Here is an 8,032-nt window from a genome sequence, read left to right as displayed (position 1 = left end):
AATGTAGAACAAAAGGAAGAGCCTTTAGCTTTCAGGCCCCTCTTCTATGGAACCAGCTATGGGTTTGGATTCAGGAGAAAGACACCCTCTCTACTTTCAAGCTCAGGTAGAGGCAACATCCTGGGGGTTATTAGATTCAGGATCACCTGATCCAGCCCTAACTATGCGTTGAAAGAAAAGTTTTAAGCCTAATCTTGAAAGTAGAGAGGGCAGTTTTTCCTTCCCACTGTCACCAAAGCCATTGCTCATAGTGAGACGTGATTGTTGGGGTCTTCTCTGTATTATTGTAGGTTCTTTACCTTTGCAAGTGATTTCCTATAGCTCAAGCGTTAGAGCGGGTCCTCTACTATTAGGAAGGCTGGTGTTTTGATCCCTGGTTGCTCCATTCTAGCCAGATATCCTTGGGGATAACCTCAAGTTGTTCTCTGATGGATGCGGTGCAGTGTGAATGTTAGAAAGATGTCTTTGTCCTTATTATGCCTTATAATTGATCCATCCATGGTCTCCATGGAATTGCTAAATTGAAAATCAGTCACAGCAGGTCTTATGGTGTGATGACTCCAAATTTGAAATATTTGGTTCAAACAAGAACTGCATGTTAAATAATGAAGAAGAGGAGGCAAAGTTTTTTGGATTTATGTTTTAGGACACAGCTGTGGAGCATGCATCTAAATCTGCTTAGGTAATGTGGCACCAAGTACCGGTGTACACTGAAACAACAATTGTTGTTATCTCCGTTTATTTGTGACCTCAGTAAGCACCTTCCTGACGACTTGATGGTCTAAACTGCTAGTTTGAAAGTAGGGTATGTTTTACCATGTCATTGCTAGCCTATCAGAGCCAATGTCCCTTGGTTTCTCAGACAAGTTGACACTCTGAAAGACTACATGACCGGGAGTATTCACTGATGTCTTTGTGGCTCAACATTTTTATATTCAGTCTGTGGAAGCATCACACAGAGTAGCTGCTGTTCAATGACAGTTTTGTAAAATGCTAGCAATATTTCACTTAACAAGTAGCTTGAAAATTGTTTGGTTAGCTCTTCATGCATCTAAGGTCATTAGTTGTTGAGCAATATTTTGGAAAAGACTACTCAAGAGGAGAAAAAAGAGGTTGTTAATACATCACTGTAACGTCCTGTGAAGGTGCAAAAGATATCCGTGGCTTTCATGAGAAACACCCCGGGAAAGAGGGACTAATATTTCCTCTTTGCTGCATGTGCCAAGGAACACCTGATGAGTGGAAGCATGTAATTTGATCTGATGAGATCATTTTGTTCCGCAAGACATTCAGGATTCATCGTTTAGATTCACCTGTCACTCAACGTGCCCAAATCGTGCAAACTTAAAGCCTTGAGATAACAGGTGAACAGGTCAGCTAAAAACAATAAACAAACAAGCAAAAAACAACCACGTTACAGAGACAAAAAACTGATACAAGCACACTAACACAACAGTGGTCTATTTTCACATGCGGATTAACACGCATTTGTTACTCTACGAATCATATAACGTAACCATGTTGCTCATTGACTTTCTCCAGCAAAATAAATGTGCCTTTTGATTAGATTTATTTCTGCAAATTACCTTTTGGCCGCTAGATGTCGTCGTCGCGAGCGCTTCATCGCGACTACGCTGGTTTAACTGAACCCAGCCCAAGCATTCTGTTGTTTGTAGCACGCGCGCGCACCCAAACACACACACTCCGCGTATTGGCCACGCCCCCTCTTATGAATAATGCAGCACCTCCCGTCGACCGGAGGAGACTCGTGCCACCGGAGCTCTTCAGACGTCAGCTCGTGCTCACCGGTGGAAGGAGAATAATGAGCGTAATATAACCAGTCCATCTACTGATAAAAATATATTAATATCCGGTAATGAACGGGGAATTTGGGAAGTGTGGGAATCCGCCTCGCGCACAACAACGGGTCCGCTGGTTTGTACCGGGGTTTTACGGAGAAGGATACACCGAGGGCTGGATATTAACCCGACCGTGACCGACCTATTATCCACCGGTCAGACGGTTGTTATTCTCATCGCCGCTGAATTGAGGAAAAACAACACTTAAGGTAGGCCTTGTCTTTCCTGTGTTTCTCTGTGTTTATACGTGTATGTGAGCGAAGGAAGGAGCTAAATATTATAGTAAGGTGGCACGTACGTGTGTGTGTGTGTGTGTGTGTGTGTGTGTGGACGTACAGCCATAATATCGTGTGTCATATATATATATATATATATATATATATATATATATATATATATATATATATATATGTATATGTATATATAACGTATTACAGGCCCATTAATCTTAAAAGGTCCATGTTTAGTATTATTGTTACCCCGTGTTTGTGTTTTTATTTAATAATCATTGTATTGTTGGTGCTTGTAAAAAATGTGGTCCTATATTAATGCTGAACTCAGCACGGCAGCTCTTAGTCACTGCAGAAATATTGTGTTGACAGCAAAAAACATCACTATAAAATTATGCTTGAAGACCACATGAGCACATTCTCATATTCTCTGAATCATATTAGAATCATTGCTGTTAATGTAAGGTATAGCTGACACACATTTGAACATCACGTGTAAAATACAAAGCAACAATAAAAGCGGGAGACTGTGGCTGTACTGAGATATAAAAAAAAGCAGTTGAAGATAAAAAGGAGAAAATAACAGCAGAGACAGTGAAGGGAGCATCGTGACAGACTGGAAAAGATGACCCTCACCTGGAACTGTGTGCATGTACATGTGTGACACGGGTTTTACTTTTCCCGCCCTGGTGTGGTCTTGTTTTTCTCACACATTTTGGTCACATTTTAGTTTCCCCTGCCTCCACTGCTGGGCCGGATGTGTGATGGAGCCAGCTGGTGGTTTACAGTTGTGTTCGAAGGAAACACAAATCCTTTGTTTGGAAATGAGTGGATTATCTCCCACACTATGTACATGCTACATTATTGTGATGTCTCTGTTGGCTGGAATGGCTAAATCAGATCTGTTTGTCTGTGTGTGTTGTTATTTAGCTAACATGTTACAGGTTAAATTAATTAGTATAGGTACAAATTACACCTAATTACTAGGGGTGAAGAGAATGCACCATCCAGATATTTGTCTTACTTTCAATTTATACCTTACTGACACCTATATGAGTTGACATTTATTGATGGCAGTGTACCAATATCGACATTCTTCTAGAAGCATATCTCAGCACTTGGAAGCCATCTTGGTAACACATCTTATGAGCAGTTAATCTGAGGCATTTTGTACACTAACTTGCATTTCAGTGGTCACTAGAATAAAGCAGTAACAGTATTATCCAACACCAGTCAAATCACCATTCTTAAGAAATCCTTTTTCTTCTCTGGAAGGTCCCACCGTCTTTGTTCTTACGAAATTCTCCCATATATGTAAATTCAGGAGTCTTTCGAAGACATGTCTTATAATGTGTCTTGTATTAGTGGCAGTTATAGCTAACTATTAGCGGTGTAATACATGGCCAAATGCTGGCGCTGATGCCAGTGGCCAAAGGCCTTCTGGAAGGATCTGGGGCATCACTGAATACACCAGCCTGCATCATATTGGATCATATCTGCACAACCTCATCCAAATAACAACAAAACATAAGCGCTTTGTGAAAAAAAATTTTTTTGCTTCTTTTGGTATGGAAATGGGTATCCTTTTCAGTTTGATAGGATAGTTTGTTGAAAAGATGCAAAAATGGACTAAGGAAAAGAGAACGATAAAATGAGCTGGTGCTTATATAGCACTTTTTACAACATGCCTCCTTCATATAAGTACCTTTCTCTATGCCTAAGTGCTTTTCTACTTAACACTCACACGAATACATCCAGAGGCATCCAGAGCAGCCAGGGATCAAACCACCAACCTTAGTAGATGACCTGCTCTACTTCTTGAGCTACAGAAAACCAGACCAAATGTGGAAAAAAATTATTTGTATTTTGTGACAAAACTGTTGAACTATTTTAACTGATTATTGTTGAATTTGGTCGTATCAGTGGCTTTTTGGAAAACAGCAGAAATTGTATTTTTTGATTGCAAAGTGTTGTAATCAACAGCAAAAATTTAAGGTCCTGGCAGCTGACTCCCTGACAGTTAAAGAATATTAAGGTATATTCCTAGTTCTGTCACTGTGGCTAAATGGTCAAAGATGATATGATGAGGAGCTGTAAGAAAAGAAACTGGTTCTTTATTGAGAATAATGGTGTCGTTTTTTTCCTGGAGTCAAAGAAAATATCAACAAAATTTCAACAGCTTACTGAGACTTACTGGTAAGTTAACGTAACGTTTCAGTGGTAACAAAAAAGGAAAACTGCACCGGTCAAATTTGATTTCACCACCATCAGAATTCTCTCATAGATTCTCTCATGATATCTCTGATGATTCATGCAGTACTCCCTAAAAAGTGTTCAAAAGTCACACATAGAAACTATTGTCAGAGTGTGGGAATACAGAAGTCTGCAGAGTATAAAAAGTCACATTTCATATTATAACCTTTTATCCAAAGTACCGTCCAGACCTCAGCATTCAGCAAATATGAGGTTGCAAGTCAGAATTGCTGAATGAGGGTAGTAATTTGTGAATCTATTCCACTTCCATACTCGAGCAGAGCATAAGTTGATTTGCTTAAAATATTTAAAGAATTTAAGCCATCAAGAATCTTCCCTTTTAGGCCCTGATATGTAAAACAAATCAAATAAAAACCTCTTTTCACACAAGAAATATCTGTAATGGACTGAAATTAAGCATTAGCTTGAATGACCTAAAACTTAAATCGTCCCTAATATAATTTCAGCTCTAGAGTTGTGCAAAGTAATGTAACCTTCCTCTTTTTTTGTCAGTATTCAGGACTCTAATCTTTATCCAATAAACTCTGTTGGATTCCTCCCTATGTTAAAGCTGGTAGGCAACAGCTGCTGAGGCGTGATGGATAGAACTGAAGCTGAGATGGTCTATTTTTCACCAAACTTTATTTTTTCAGGATGCAGTTAAACGTCTCTGTGATGGAGTTGTTTGTCATGTATTGCGCACTCCCAGCCTTTTGCTGGCTTCTGTTCCTAGACAGTGGGAGTGCAGATGGGCATAATCCTGCATTAATCTGCCTAACCCTGTACTTCGTAGTCTGGGTTTAACGGCGCTCTGATTAAAAGCCTCCCCCTCCCCACCATGTCAGTCATTAGTTTAATTAGATCACTTGCGTGGCCTCACTAGTGCCAATTAAAGGAATACAAACTGAAGTGCCCCAGCAATGTAATTTTATTAGGATTTTTTTTAAACACTCTTCGCAAGTTCAACATGAATTCCAAATTCACCCAGCAAATAAAACCCGTTCTCCCAAACCTGATTAATTCTATTTTTGAGCTCAGCGCAGTGTAATCAGTGATATATTTCTCACAAAATGCTATGATGACTGATAGAAGGGAATCCAGAGTGTAAGTGCTTGTATGTGAGCATACCCCACCACTCTGACTCCCTGTGGGAAGAAACTCTCTTGGAAATGGGCATCTTGTGATTTAATGCCCCACCATCATTTTCCACAGAGTGAGTGTGGACCACCTGACCTGTGTCCTTGATGATCTTTTGAGCTTTTCATATTGGCGTGACTAATGCACCTCTCATGGAGCGAGGGATGCCAATATTTTTCTCTTCCGTCCTTCAGCAGCTCGCCATCCAAAGCGGCCCAGTTGTCATAAAGTAGAGTGATGCACCCTATCAGGATGCTTCCAATGATGCAGTCCATTTACATGAAATGCAGCCCTCTGTGTGGTGTTTGCAATGATGTTTCCAGTTGTTCAGTTATTTATTAGTCAGATGAAATTCAGCAGTAATGTGATGGCTATACTATGTCAAGGAGTGGACTAAATATCAGAAACACCTGATTAGGAGAGGTTTATTATTATTACCACCAAAACAAGTTGAAAAACTTCCATGTACAGCAACGGAGTCACTACTTGCTCACTACCGACTTTGTGGCTTGGCATATATTATCTCCCCCTGCTGGTAATGCAATTTCTGCATGCGTGTCACATTTTGCCTTGATACTAGGTTGCTTCGTTGGATGTTGGCTGCTTTTTGTTCTGTTCTATGCCAAGTTGATCCCACCCTGCTTCAATAATGTTGAGGTCTGGGCTGTAGGGAGGCCATGACTGATGTGTTTTGACTGCATTAGCTGAGACTTCTGCAGACAGTATTGAGCAGATGCATCTCTTAGGTCCTTCGTCAGGTCGTTGCTGGATAGTTTCTTATTTCTTAAGGACTTGACTTTCAGATATTGTTTATCTCTTGTAGATAGTGTTTGATCTTTTGTCCAGTTTACTTAAAATTTTTAAGGATGCATTGTAAAGCATGCTAAGATATGACAGATTTTCTTCTTAGAGACCTTTGGGAATCACTTTATTGGTGAAAAAATACAATTGTATACCTGTCAAACTGTGTTATTGTTGATATTTTTCTTGTAGGTTCCACAAATGGGAGCAAATTATATACACACACACAAGAACTTTATTATTCTCATGGTTAATTTTTGTGACATTTATATGCTCAGTGCAATAAAAATAGAAACAGGAGCAGAAACAGAAACATCATGTGTGAAGTCGCACACAGACCAGAACAACAAAAATACATTTAAAACAACATAATAAAGCTCTGTTGCTGAAACAAAGATGCAGGATACAGACACAGGATCGAAACCTTTTAAAACTGATTCTTTGCTAAGTTACCTGTTACATGTAAACACAACACTAGTTTGTCCCTTGAGTTAGGTGCCCTTTATGTGCTGCAGTGATTTATTGGTCAGTTAAATCATTCCCCTGAAAATGTTCAGGAAAAAGGACTGTACTGAAAATGAGAAAAGTTGAAAATGAACCACCAGTCAGTGTCTAAAGAAAAACTTTGACAGACTTATAGAAAGCCTGCAGAACTTTTACTTAAGACCACTTAAAAAAAACTAGCTTGGCTAGCAAGCTGTATCTATAAACTGTATAGGTATAATAGACAGATGTACATATCAGCTAAGTAACAGACTAATAAAATATTCCATCCATCCATTCATTCACGTCCGCTTATCCTTTTCAGGGTCGCTGGAGCCTATCCCAGCTGTCATAGGGCGAGAGGCGGGGTACACCCTGGACAGGTCGCCAGTTGCAGGGCTAACACACAGGGACAGACAACCATTCGCACCTAGTGGCAATTTGGATTATCCAATTAAACTATCCCCACAAGCTGCATGTCTTTGGACGGTGGGAGGAAGCCAGAATAACCGGAGGGAACCCACGCAAACACGGGGAGAACATGCAAACTCCACACAGAAAGCCCCCGGCCTGATGGTGGAATTGAACTCAGGACCTTCTTGCTGTGCAGCAACAGTGCTAACCACTGTGCCACCGTGCTGCCCTAATAAAATAAGATATATAATAGACTCCAATTTGTTCATGTAAATGGAGAGTCCTCTTCACACACTGAGGTTAATTATGGAGTTCCACAGGGTTCAGTGCTAGGACCAATTCTGTTTACATTATACATGCTTCCCTTAGGCAGTATCATTAGAAGACATAGCATACATTTTCACTGCTATGCAGATGACACCCAGCTCTATCTGTCCATGAAGCCAGATAACACACACCAATGAGTTAAACTGCAGGAATGTCTTAAAGACATAAAGACCTGGATGGCCACTAACTTTCTGCTTCTTAATTCAGATAAAACTGAGGTTATTGTACTCGGCCCTGAAAAGCCTAGAAATATGGTATCTAACCAGATTCTTACTCTGGATGGCATTACCTTGGCCTCCAGTAACGCTGTGAGGAACCTTGGAGTCATTTTTGACCAGGACATGTCCTTCAATGCACATATTAAACAAATATGTAAGACTGCGTTCTTCCATTTGCGCAACATCTCTAAAATTAGAAATATCCTGTCTCAGAGTGACGCTGAAAAACTAGTTCATGCATTTATTACTTCCAGGCTGGACGACTGTAATTCATTATTATCAGGATGTCCTAAAAACTCACTGAAAAGCC

At 40.1% G+C, this 8,032-nt stretch overlaps 1 protein-coding gene across 1 annotated transcript in view; it reads left to right on the top strand.

Moving 5' to 3' along the window:
- The first annotated feature begins 1,737 nt into the window (after nt 1-1,737).
- The window catches only part of tanc2a (tetratricopeptide repeat, ankyrin repeat and coiled-coil containing 2a), a 60,091-nt gene continuing 53,796 nt past the window's right edge, over nt 1,738-8,032 (top strand). The window contains exon 1 of the mRNA XM_085453270.1: nt 1,738-2,068. The gene's annotated coding sequence lies outside the window, so the exon portion shown is untranslated. The remainder of the gene's footprint in view (nt 2,069-8,032) is intronic.

Source organism: Copadichromis virginalis, linkage group LG4, assembly GCF_057382275.1.
Source record: "Copadichromis virginalis isolate Kocher_CV1m ecotype Utaka linkage group LG4, C_Virginalis_male_GT1.1, whole genome shotgun sequence".
Taxonomy (NCBI): Eukaryota; Metazoa; Chordata; class Actinopteri; order Cichliformes; family Cichlidae; genus Copadichromis; species Copadichromis virginalis.
This window is presented reverse-complemented; position numbering and strand designations above follow the sequence as displayed.